The sequence below is a fragment of the Aotus nancymaae genome, unplaced genomic scaffold (genome assembly GCF_030222135.1).
Source record: "Aotus nancymaae isolate 86718 unplaced genomic scaffold, 86718_ANA_hifiasm-v0.15.2.pri h1tg000029l, whole genome shotgun sequence".
Classification (NCBI taxonomy): Eukaryota; Metazoa; Chordata; class Mammalia; order Primates; family Aotidae; genus Aotus; species Aotus nancymaae.
In genome coordinates, this window is record NW_026988442.1 from 16869615 (window position 1) to 16882741 (window position 13127).

Consider the following 13127-nt stretch of genomic DNA (forward strand, 5'->3'; position numbering starts at 1 on the left):
CTGGGATTACAGGTGCCCGCCACCATGCCTGGCTAATTTTCATATTTTTAGTAGAGACAGGGTTTCGCCATGTTGGCCAGGCTGGTCTTAAACTCCTGGTCTCAAGAAATCTACCCACCTTGGCCTCCCAAAGTGCTGAGATTACAGGTGTGAGCCACTGCCCTGGGCCAGGTTCTCTTTTTTATGTATAATTCTCCAAGGTCTGAAAAATGCTTAAGACCTTCATAGTTTGGAGCTTTATTTATTAAGCAGTGTTTTGCCTTTAAATTAATCTTGTTTGCTTCCAAAATGTAACGCTTCACTAGTTTATAGTTTCTTTCACTTCTTGCATTGAGGTCTGTCTACATGTTCTACAAAAAAATTATTTTTATTTATTTATGGAGATGGAGTCTCAGTCTGTCCCCAGGCTGGAGTGCAATGGCATGATCTTGGCTTGCTGCAAACTCCATCTCCCAGGTTCAGGTGATTCTCCTCCCTCAGCCTTCTGAGTAGCTGGAACTGCAGGTGCACACCACTATGTTGACTACTTTTAAAAAAAAATTTTATAGAAGCCAGGTGCAGTGGCTCATGCCTATAATCCAGGCACTTTGGGAGGCTGAGGCGGGCAGATCACCTAAGGTAAGGAGTTCGGGACCAGCCTGGACAACATGGTGAAGCCTGTCTCTAGTAAAAATACAAAAATTAGCCAGGCATGGTGGCGGGCACCTATAATCCCAGCTACTTGGGAGACTGAAGCATGAGAATCACTTGAACCCAGGAGGCAGAGGCTGCAGTGAGCTGAGATCACACCACTGCACTCCAGCCTGGACAACAGAGCGAGACTCCATCTCAAAAAAAAAAAAAAATGTAAAGACAAGGTCTCACTATGTTGCCCAGGCTGGTCTTGAACTCCTGGGCTCAAGTAATCCTCCCACCTGGGCCTCCTAAAGTGCCAGAATTACAGGTGTGAGCCATTGCACCCAGCCTCCTTTCTTTTTGCTTCTGATATCTGTGAGAGACCTTAGAGAAAAGTGGCATGATCTTTCTTAAATAAGCTTTAGCTCCTAGCTGTTTCACCAGTTATATTTTTATTTTATAAGTAATGAATTTGCTCAGGATTTTGATTGCATTCTGCAAGTAATAATTTTGCATTGTAAGACAGTATTATATGGCATTTTCTAATGGGAGGACTACTGCTTAGTGGTAATAAAGAATGCATGTTTCAGTTGGGCGTGGTGGCTCATGCCTGTAATCCCAGCACTTTGGGAGGCCAAGGCAGGTGAATCACTTGAGATCAGGGGTTTGAGACCAGCCTGGCCAACATGGTGAAACCTGTCTCTACCAAAAATATAAAAATTAGCCAGGCATGGTGGTGCATGCCTATAATCCCAGCTACTCGGGAGGCTGAGGCAGGAGAATTGCTTGAACCTGGGAGGTGGAGGTTGCAGTGAGCTGTTATCAGGCCACTGCACTCCAGCCTGGGTGACAGAGCAAGATGCCGTTTAAAAAATAAAACCAAAAAACAGAATGCCTGTTTCTCAGAATAGGAAATTTCAAAGAAAAACATTACAGAAAAAAATTAAAGAAGAATATGACTATAAAACATCTTGCCAAGTCCTACCTGGGTTACAGGACAACCGCTTATAGAAAATAGTGCTGGAGTCATCTCTGTGGTACTTGTGAGGTATCATGATAATTTACTAGGATAGTACTTCTAGGTTAAGTCTTATCTGCTGACAGACAAGGCTCAGGAACTGTCCCCAAGATTTATCAAAGCTAGTTTTCAGACAAATAGGGTCATGTCCTTTCCTAAAGGGGAAACTGGACTGGGATGGGACTGTCATCCAGCTGAAATTACCAACAGCTTTCCTGCCATAAAAGCCAGGTTTTCTAGAGCTGAGTCTCACCTGTGCTATAAGGCCTTCCCACAGTGGCTACTTCAGATACCTTCCAAAATATGTGTACACTCCAAATTCAAGGACTGTTATTACTTACCATTCTCTATCCAGTCAGTACCCATCATCCTGAGCTCATTGTGATCCATGTACTTCGATAAGAGCCCTAAATGCAGGATAAAGTCAGTGAGTCTGTGATCTGGCTTTTGCTCTTAGAAATGAGTATCTAATATTCTTTATCATTAAGACATCTAAGCAGCTGGCAGAATATGCCTTCTGATAATTAGGCAGATTCCAAAACCCGGGCTTCCAGGTGCCTGGTAGTTACCTATAGGCAGCAGAGCCCCTTTTTCCTATAAGTGTTTTCAAGGTCATCTTCATAAAGAATGGGGCTTCTTGGCTGGGTGCAGTGACTCACAGCAGGGCACGGTGACTAATGCCTGTAATCCCGGCACTTTGGGAGGCTGAGGCAGGAAGGCTGCTTGAGCCCAGTTTAAGACCAGCCTGGACAATGTAGCAAGACCTTGTCTCTTAAAAAAAAAAAAATTAGCTGGGCATGGTGGCACATACCTATAGTTCCAGCTACTGAAGAGGCTGAGGGAGGTAGAAGGATCCCTTGAGCCCAGGATGTTGAGGCTTCAGCCAGCCATGATTGTGTCACTGTGCTTCAACTTAGATGACATAGTGTGACCTTGTCTCAAATACCCCCCCAACACACAAAACCCCCACATTGTACTTACATGAAAATGAGAATACTAACTGGTCATGGTGGCTCACGCTTGTTAATCCCAGCACTTTGGGAGGCTGAGGCAGCAGGAGCACCGGAGGTCAGAAGTTCAAGACTAGCCTGGCCAACATGGTGAAACCTCATCTCTACTAAAAATACAAAAATTAGCCGGGTGTAGTGGCAAGTGCCTGTAATCCCAGCTACTTGGGAGGCTGAGGCAGGAGAATCACTTGAACCTGGGAGATGGAGGTGGCAGTGAGCCAAGATCGTGCAATTGCACTCCAGCCTGGGTAATGAGAGCAAAACGCTGTCTCAAAAAAAAAAAAGAGAAGAAAAGAAAAAAAAGAAAAGAAGCAAAGACCTGGAACCAACCCAAATGCCCATCGATGATAGACTGGACAGGAAAAATGTGGCACATATACACCATGGAATATTATGCAGCCATTAAAAACGAGGAGTTCGCGTCCTTTGTAGGGACATGGATGAACCTGGAAACCATCATTCTCAGCAAACTGACACAAGAACACAAAATCAAACACCACATGTTCTCACTCATAGGCGGGTGTTGAACAAGGAGAACACATGGACACAGGGAGGGGAGTACTATACACGGGGGTCTGTTGCGGGGGAGAGGGGGGGACAGCGGGGGGGTGGGGAATTGGGGAGGGATAGCATGGGGAGAAATGCCAGATATGGGTGAAGGGGAGGAAGGCAGCAAATCACACTGCCACGTATGCACCTAAGCAACAACCTTGCATGTTTTTCACATGTACCCCAAAACCTAAAATGCAATAAAAAAAAAAAAAAAAAAAAAGAAAAGAAAAAAAGAAAAGAAAACAAAGGGGATGCTTGACAACACAATTTGGGAAAGTACAGGACAAAAGTGACTGTATGAATAAAAGGACTTTCTTTTTACCTACGAACAAGACTGCTGATCTTCTGATGGGAAGTTTAGCATTCTTGGTGTATGTCAGTGTTTGATCTAGGATGTTAATTTTCCCCTTGCACTTTTTTTCCTAAGTGGGAATAAAAGTAAGTAGAAAGCAATAAAGCAGCAGCACTATTTTGATCAGCCTTACCATAGTTTCTGGGGTCAAAGACTCTATCAGATAGACCCCACAGTAGTGTTTGAAATAACTACAGTTACTGAATGAGTTTTATACCAGAACAACAAGCCCCCAGACCAAGTTATTATAAATCCTGTGGCTATCCCCTTGCTGGCACCCACTCATGCCACGTATTGTGCCTGTATTGCTTTTAAAGCCATCCTGGCTTCTCTGTATCTAAGTCTTTGTTCTTTAAGCTCCATCTTCAGTTCTGCCTCCCTATGAGCTCGTCCCTGACTGCTTGCCTGCCTGACCTAACCCTGCTTTGAGCATTTTTCAGGTACTTGTCTCTGGCACGTATTCTTTTCCATCAAGGTTTTATCTCTCTTGCTAGCTTGCAGGCTCTCCTCAGGAAGTTTTAATCCTTGGGTTCTCTGTGGCCTGTCACGACTTTTCGGTGAATGAATGTACCTCTGAGTGGATCTTGTATAGGGACAGGCACCTGAAGAATAGGAGGGAGAGGCCAGGCGTGGTGGCTCAAGCCTGTAATCCCAGCAATTCGGGAGGTCAAGCTGGGTGGATCACCTGAGGTCAGGAGTTCAAGACCACTGTAGGCAACATGGCAAAACCCCAACTCTACTAAAAAATACAAAACTTAGCCAAGTGTGGTGGTGTGAGCCTGTAATCCCAGCTACTCAGGAGGCTGAGGCAGGAGAATTGCTTGAACCCAGGAGACGGAGGTTGCAGTCCAAGATTGCACTAGTGCACTCCAGCCTGGGCAACTGATTGAGACTCTGTCTCAAAAAAAAAAAAAAAAAAAAGTAAAAAAGAATAGGAGAGGGAAAACAGGAATTTGTTTTGATAGATCTTATGGCTTAATTAACATGGACAACCATTAGTTTTATCCATTAACAGCACCAAATTTCCTTCCATAAATACTGTCATCAGTGCATCAGCTATAGGTTTGGGTGAAGATCAGACATATAATCCCTAATGGAAAGCTTGACATAACGGCACTGCAAGTCTGATCAGAGGAACCTTCTGTGGGTCCTGTGGGTCCTTTTTTTTTGAGACGAAGTCTCACTCTGTCACCTAGGCTGGAGTACAATAGTGCAATCTTGGCTCATTGCAACCTCTGCCTCCCAGGTTCAAGCGATTCTCCTGCCTCAGCCTCCCGAGTAGCTGGGACTACAGGCGTGTACCACTATGCCTGGCTAATTTTTTTGTTTGTTTTTAGTAGAGATGGGATTTCACCATGTTAGCCAGGATGGTCTCGATCTCCTGACCTCATGATCCGCTCGCCTTGGCCTCCCAAAGTGCTGGGATAACAGGAGTGAGCCACCATGCCTGGCCCCTTCTGTGAGTCCTAAAGAAGCTACACATATGGAAGACTTCTGGGAATAGTCATTCCTAGGGTCTACTAGGTGGTTCTAGGGTCAGCTTCTAGAAAACTATGGATGGGCTTCCTGAAGCTGTCCAGGCTGAAGCTGACCCTGAGATCAGCCACAGTAGCTTCTGTGGAGTTCATTAAGAGAAATGACACCATCTGTGTCCTGGCAGAGCCAGTGGCATGCTGCCATCATGCTGCATGGCCACATAGCATGGCAGCCCTTGCTTGGGACTCCCTGAACATGCTCCGATGGAGAGTAAAACAATCTGTTCTATACAAGGAAAGGATTCAAGATAGTTATAAAAGCAATATATAACTCCACTGAAATTCAGTCCATAAGTAACTTTTTCAGCAGCAATGTGATTTTGTAGCCTCTGACCCATGTTAGTAGGGCTCCCAAGTGTCCACCAGTCTTTCATGAGTACAGGTGACAATCAAAAGTAAATTTGCGACTCAGTTGGGAGGGAACTATAGAAAAATGGATCCACAATAAAAAAAGAGGTCATAGATATCAACTGCTGTTGTGAAAATAAATGGGAAATGTTTCTTGTATGCCATGTTCTGTCACTAAGCAGTATGTCGGAAGAAAACAGGTCTCTTAGCATGTTAAAGAGTAAACACGCTGGGTGCGGCGGCTCACCCCTGTGATCCCAGTGCTTTGGGAGGCTGAGGCGGGAGGATCACAAGGTCAAGAGATTGAGACTATCCTGGCCAATATGGTGAAACCCTGTCTCTACTAAAAATACAAAAATTAGCTGGGTGTGGTGGAGCACGCCTGTGGTCCCAGCTACTCATGAGGCTAAGACACAAGAATGGCTTGAACCTGAGAGGCAGAGGTTGCAATGAGCTGAGATCAAGCCACTGCACTCCAGGCTGGTGACAGAGTAAGATTTGTCTCAAAAAAAAAAAAAAAAAAAAGGGTTACAAAGCCATTATTGCTCACATACAAAGAATCTGCAGATTGTTTCTGTTTCAATAGGTCTGACGTGCCAGGGATCTTTGGAGTACACTTCTTTGGGCAGCTTCCACTTCAGGAACTTGGCACATATAGTTAGGACTCGCCTGCTCTCCTGTGAAAAAGATGATCATAGATCAGCAGTGGCGCCATCTCCCCTCACTGCAACCTTCTCCACCTCCCAGGTTCAAGCGATTCTCTTGCCTCAGCCTCCCAAGTAGCTGGGATTACAGGCACGCACCACCATGCCCAGCTAATTTTTATATTTTTAGTAGAGACAGGGTTTTGCCATGTTGGCCACACTGGACTTTCCTGACTTCAGGTGATCTGCCCACCCTGGCCTCCCAAAGTGTTGGGATTACAGGAGTGAGCCACCGTGCCTGGCCTCAAATATTTTTAAACAGAGGTAATCTTTTTTCAATAAAACTAGTACTGAAGTACAATATGAAAAGCTGATAAAGAGAGCAGAAGAGTGGAAAGGAACTGGAATCCTGCCCTCCTTCTCCTCCTCCAACTTCCCCAAATAGTCCTTAAGTGGAATCCACAAAAACCTTAGGGTTCTGGGGAGGATGTAGAAACCACTGGTGCTGGGCAAAAGCAACAGCTTGCAGGTGCAATCCCTAGACCAAAGGTTTGGGCAGGAATTCCCACTACTCTGTGCCCTAGAGATGGAGCTCCCACCTCCACTTACTGTTCCTATGCTATTTCTCTGTCACTCTACAAAGGAAGTGCAGCTCCTGACTTCTGTCCTGTGGCATCTCTGGGTTGGAAGGAAGGAACTCTAGAGCATTCATCTCTTCCTGATCCACATTCTCCAGCAATATTTACCAAGTGGGCCTCTTTTCTAGTTCATTGTTCTCAGAATGCCACCCATACGCCATACAACACCTCTGATAAGTCTCCAAGTCAGTATTTTATTTCAGGTCCACTAGATGTTTGGGCTGTAAGAATTCCTTTGGTGAATGATGGGCATATAAATTAGTTTAGCCACTATGTTTAGTGATTTATAAATATCTAACAAATTAAAGATACCTAGATATTTTACTTCAGGGTTTATGCCCTCAAGAAAGTCTCATATGCATGCACAAGGAAATATGTAAAATAATTGCAGCAGTGTAATCACGAAAAATTGAAATGTCAGGCCAGGCACGGTGATTCACGCTTGTAATCCCAGCACGTTGGGAGGCCGCGGCAGGTGGATCACTTGAGGTCAGGAGTTCGAGACCAGCCTGGCCAACATGGCAAAACCCTATCTCTACTAATAATACAAAAATTAGCCAGGCATGGTGGTGGGTGGCTATAATCCCAGCTACTCAGGAAGCTGAGGCAGAATTGCTTGAACCCAGGAGGTGGAGGTTGCAGTGAGCTGAGGTCACATCACTGCATTCCAGCCTGGGCGACAGAGACCCTGTCTCAAAAAAAATACATACATATATATATGAATATATGAATGCTTCTTTTCTTTGCAGAGTTGGCTCTGGATTTGAAGTTATTGGGGGATGAAAAACACTGACAATAGGCATTACCTCAGCTATGGCATCGTTTTCATCCTGAGAATATAGAAGTAGTGGGACCAAGCTGTCCAGGACTTGGTTCTCTACACTCTTCTTTTCTGGGGTTTTCACAGACTTTATGGCAGCTCCTAAGAGAATCATGGAGAAACGATGAATGTCAGGTCTCACCTTGGAAGGGAGTAGCCAAAGGGAAGCAATTCATTGAACGTGTACATCCTCAGCTCATAAGAACTTGGGAGGGGTTGAAAAGCCAGTTCTGACATGAGGCTATTTAGCTGTATGTAGCTGCGAGCAGGAAATAAAACATACGTGGACACATGCCAGGTACAGTGACTCACACCTATAATCCCAGCACTTTGGGAGGCTGAGGTGAGCAGGTCACTTGAGGCCAGGAGTTCAAGACCAGCCTGGCCAATATGGTGAAACCCCATCTCTCCTAAAAATACAAAAATTAGGTGGCCATGGTGGTACATGCCTATAGTCCCAGCTACTTGGGAGGCTGAAGCAGAATAATTGCTTGAACCTGAGAGGCAGAGATTGCACTGGGCCAAGATCACACCACTGCACTCCAGCCTGGGCAACAGAGCAAGCCTCCATCTCCCTCTTGCTCTCTCTCTCTCTATATGTGGATACAGTAAGACTTGCTGCTTTGGCACTGCTTGTTTTCTCACTCTACAAGTGAGAGATGCACACAGTCCCACTTGTAGTTGGCACACCTCTGGCTGGTACAGGCAGGAACCATTCATACAGGCTGTATTTTATTTTATTTATTTTTTGAGATGGAGTTTCACTCTGTTGCCCAGGCTGGAGTGCAGTGGCGCGATCTCGGCTCACTGCAATCTCCACCTCCCGGGTCAAGCAAATCTCCTGCCTCAGTCTCCCAAGTAGCTGGGATTACAGGTGCCCGCCACTATGCCCAGCTAATTTTTTGTACTTTTAGTAGAGATGGGTTTTCACAATGTTTTACAGGCTGGTCTCAAACTCCTGACCTTGTGATTAACCCACCCTGGCCTCCCAAAATGCTGGGATTACAGGTGTGAGCCACCGTACCTGGCCCACACAAGGTGTTTTGCTGAAATTCCAAAGTCCAGCCTTGGCATGTTTTACTTTTTTTTTTTTTGAGGCAGAGTCTCACTCTGTTGCCCAGGCTGGAGTGCAAATGGTGCCATCTCAGCTCCCTGCAACCTCTGCCTCCCAGGTTCAAGTGATTCTTCTGACTCAGCCTCCCGAGTAGCTGGGATTACAGGCATGTGCCACCACATCCAGCTAATTTTGTATTTTTAGTAGAGATGGGGTTTCACCATGTTGGCTAGGCTGGTCTTGAACTCCTGACCTCGGGTGATCCGCCTGCCTCGGCCTCCCAGAGTGCTAGGATTACAGGTGTGAGCCACTGCGCCTGGCTGGCATGTTTTACTCATCCAACGATGCTGGTCATTGTGCTCCATGTATTTCCTCTTAAGAAATACATGGGTTTTGGGACAGGGACATAAGTATCATCTACCATCTTGACCCAGTTCTGATGGTTCTTGAAGGGAAAGACAGTGTTTTCTCCTTCCCCATCACAAATCAAGGTAGTACCTCAGCAAGTTTCTATATTCAGGTTTTTTGTTGTTGTTAAATCTGAAAAACAATAACATCAGCCCTTTCAACATCACAGGTTATCTAGAAGGGTCTTAAGACAGGAGGTTGGAAAAGCTCTGAAAATAAAAGTCCTATACCAAATAGAGTATACTTATTACTATACCGACTTCTGTTTGCTCTTATGCCTGTTACCCTCCTCCTAGGAAAATCTCTCCTCTCTGATTGTCTTACGTCACCAAATAAGGAGAACAGAGTCCTCATCATGGGAGCCAAGGTAGTGAAATCCATTGTTTTAACAAGTTTCAGGAGTATCTGGATGGCTGACTGAACAATCTTCTCATCGGTTTCACGCAAGCTGCCTAAGATGTATGGCAACAGGCTCTTGATGTCCTCTCTCTGTGTGGCCAAAGGGAGCACATCACCTTCTCTCTTGATTACACATCACCTGGTACCAAAGGGGGTGCTCCCCATCTTTACTCAGGACCTACTGCTCACTGATTTTTAGTAGCCCTGGCAGATCCAGAAGGGAGAAGGGGATATGATGGCCCTACATAGCGGAGGGGCAAAGCTGTTTTGAATTGCCTCAAGGGCAAAAGTGGGACCAGGCAGGGAAGATCTAGGGCTATGGGCTTGGGCTCACTGTAAGGAAGAGCTCTACTAACAAGGGAAAGTGGAGCAGGTAGTTCAGGCCACAATGAGCTCCCAGACACACAAGCTGGCTCAAAGATCCTCACATGGTTCGGCTCTGTGTCCCCACCTAAATCTCATCCCGAATTGTAATTCCCACATGTAAAGGGAAGGACCTGGTGGGAAAAGATTGGATCATGAGGGCGGATCCCCCATGCTGTTCTCATGATAGTGAGGAAGTTCTCAGGAGATCTGATGGTTTAAAAGTGGCAGTTTCAGCTGGGTGCGGTGGCTTAGGCCTGAAATCCCAGTACTTTGGGAGGCTGAGGTGGGCGGGTCACTTGAAATCAGGAGTTCAAGACCAGCCTAGCCAGTATGGTGAAACCCTATCTCTACTAAAAATACAAACCTTAGCTGGGCGTGGTGGTGCGCACCTGTAGTCCTAGCTACTCGGGAGGCTGAGGCAGGAGAATCGCTAGAGCTTGAACCCAGGTGGCGGAGGTTGCAGTGATCTGAGCTCATACCACTGCACTCCACCCAAGGTGACAAAGTGAGACTCGGTCTCAAAAAATAAAAATAAAAAATAAAATAAAGATGTCAGTTTCTCCTGCTTTCTGTCTCTCTCCTGCTCTGCCATTGTGAAGACGTACCTGCTTCCCCTTTGCCTTCTGCCATGATTGTGAGTTTCCTGAGGCTTCCCTAGCCACACAGAATTGTGTCTATTAAACCTCCTTTGTTTATAAATGACCCAGTCTTAAGAAGTATCTGTTTTTTTGAGATGGAGTCTCACTCTGTCACCCAGGCTGGATTGCAGTGGCGCGATCTAGGCTCATAGCAACCTCCGCCTTCTGAGTTCAAGCGATTCTCCTGTCTCAGTCTCCTGAGTAGCTGGGACTATAGGCACATACCACTACGCCAAGCTAATTTTTGTATTTTTATTAGAGAAGGGGTTTCACCATGTTGGTCTCAATTTCTTGACCTCGTGATCTGCCTGCTTTGGACTCCCAAAGTGCAGGGATTACAGGTGTGAGCCACTGTCCCCAGCCTAAGGAGTATCTTTATAGTAGTGTGGAAATGGATCCCCTGGAAGGAATTCAAGTAGAATTTGACTAAGGACTTAAGGGTTCTTCCCATTCTGAATGGGGATTCTGCTTGTCTGAAACTACTGAAAGGAAGCAGTCTCAGGGTTGTAAAGCTTAAACATACACATGAAAAAGTAAGTAGAATATAAACACAAGTTATGAAGCCAGTTTTTTAAAAAAGTAGAATAGTTAGTAGAATAAAGCAATTAACATACATTGACATTTGTCATTCTTGCTCCAGAAATACACATTTTTTTTTTTTGAGACAGGATTGCACTCTGTCGCTCAGGCTGGCATGATCATGGCTCACTGCAGCCTCAACCTCCCGGGCTCAAGCGATCCTCCCATCAGCCTCCCACGTAGCTGGGACTATAGGCATGTGCCATGATGCCAGCTAATGTTTTTGGCATTTTTTGTAGAGATGGGGTTGTGCCACGTTGCCCAGGCTGGTCTCGATCTCCTGGACTCAAGTGATTCTCCCACCTTAGCCTCCTGAGTAGCTGGGACTACATGCGTGTACCATCCAATAAGATTATACAGTCTTCTGAAGCCAGCAATTCTAAAGGGATGTAGAATTCCATCACAAAGCCAGTCTTTTACACAGGCAATGGAGTCTATATCTGGCTAATTTTCATTTTTTTAAAAAATAGAAACAGGGTCTTTGTTGCCCAGGCTGGTCTTCTGGTCTTGAACTCCTGGCTTCAGGGGATCCTCTCATCTCAGCTTATCAAAAGTGCGAAGATTTTTTTTTTTGAGATGGAATTTTGCTCGTGTTGCCCAGGCTGGAGTGCAGTGGCACGATGTTGGCTCACTGCAACCTCCACTTCCTGGTTCAGGCAATTCTCCTGCCTCAGCCCTCTGAGTAGCTGAGATTACAGGTGTAGGCCACCATGTCCAGCTACTTTTTGTATATTTTTAGTGGAGACAGGGTTTCACTGTGTTGGCCAGGCTGGTCTCGAACTCCTGACCTCATGATCCACCTGCCTCGGCCTCCTAAAGTGCTGGGATTATAGGCATGAGCCACCTCATCCAGCCAAAAGTGCTAAGATTATAGGTGTGAGCTACCTTGCCCAGCTCAAATATATATACATATGTGTGTGTGTATATATATAACATTTTTGGGAGATGGAGTCTTGTTCTGTCATCTAGGCTGGAGTGCAATCTTGGGTCATTGCAAACTCTGCCTCTCAGGTTCAAGCGATTCTCCTGCCTCAGCCCTGGCATTTCCAAGTAGCTGGGATTACAGGCACCCACCATCATGCTCAGCTAATTTTTGTGTTTTTAGTAAAGACAGGGTTTCACCATGTTGGCCAGGATGGTCTCAAACTCCTGACTTGAAGCAATCTACCTGCCTCAGTCTCCCAAAGTGGTGGGATTACAGGCATGAGTCAGTGCACCCAGCCTAGCCAAGATATTTTTATTTTTTTGAAATGGAGTCTTGCTCTGTTGTCCAGGCTGGAGTGAAGTGGCATAATCTCAGCTCACTACAACCTCTGCCTCACAGGTTCAAGTGAATCTCCTGCCTCAGCCCCCCAAGTAGCTGAGACTACAGGCACATGCCACCATGCCTGGCTAATTTTTGTATTTTTAGTAGAGACGGGGTTTCACCATGTTGGCCCAGCTGGTCTCAAACTCCTGACCTCATGATCCACTTGCCTTGGCCTCCCAAAGTGCTGGGATTACAGGCGTGAGCCACCATGCCCGGCCAATTTCATTAATTTTTAAATAGTCAGTACTTGCCTATTTTTTAGGTATAAAATTTTAAATGGTACAAAAGGATGTGCAGGAAAAAAGAATTTTCCCCCCTACTCTTGCCCCCAGGCTATCCAATTGTCCTCTCAGCTGTTTTCAGTTTCTTAGGTATAATTTTTGGGGTGATTTATTTGTGATTTAGGAATCAGTGGTCTGGGCCAGGCACTGTGGCTCATGCCTATAATCCCAGTATTTTGGGAGGCCGAGGTGGGAGGATCACTTGAGCCCAGGAGTTTGAGAGCAGTGCTGGCAACATGGTGAGACTTCGTCTCTACAAACATTTAAAAAATCAGCTGGGCATGGTGGCATGTGGCTGTGGTCCCAGCTACTCAGGAGGCTGAGGTGGGAGGATCACTTGAGCCCAAGAGGTTGAGGCTGCAGTGCACTATGATAGTGTCACTGAACTCCTGCCTAGGTGACAAAGCAAGACCCTATCTCAAAAAAAGGAAAGAAAAAAAGAAAAGAATCAGTGGTCTTGGGGCCCCTCCTACCCTCTTCTTGTGTCCAACAAGATTGTACAGCCACCTCAGGCTGATCATTCTAAAGAGATTATTTCCATCTTGTAGCCAGTCTTTCAAG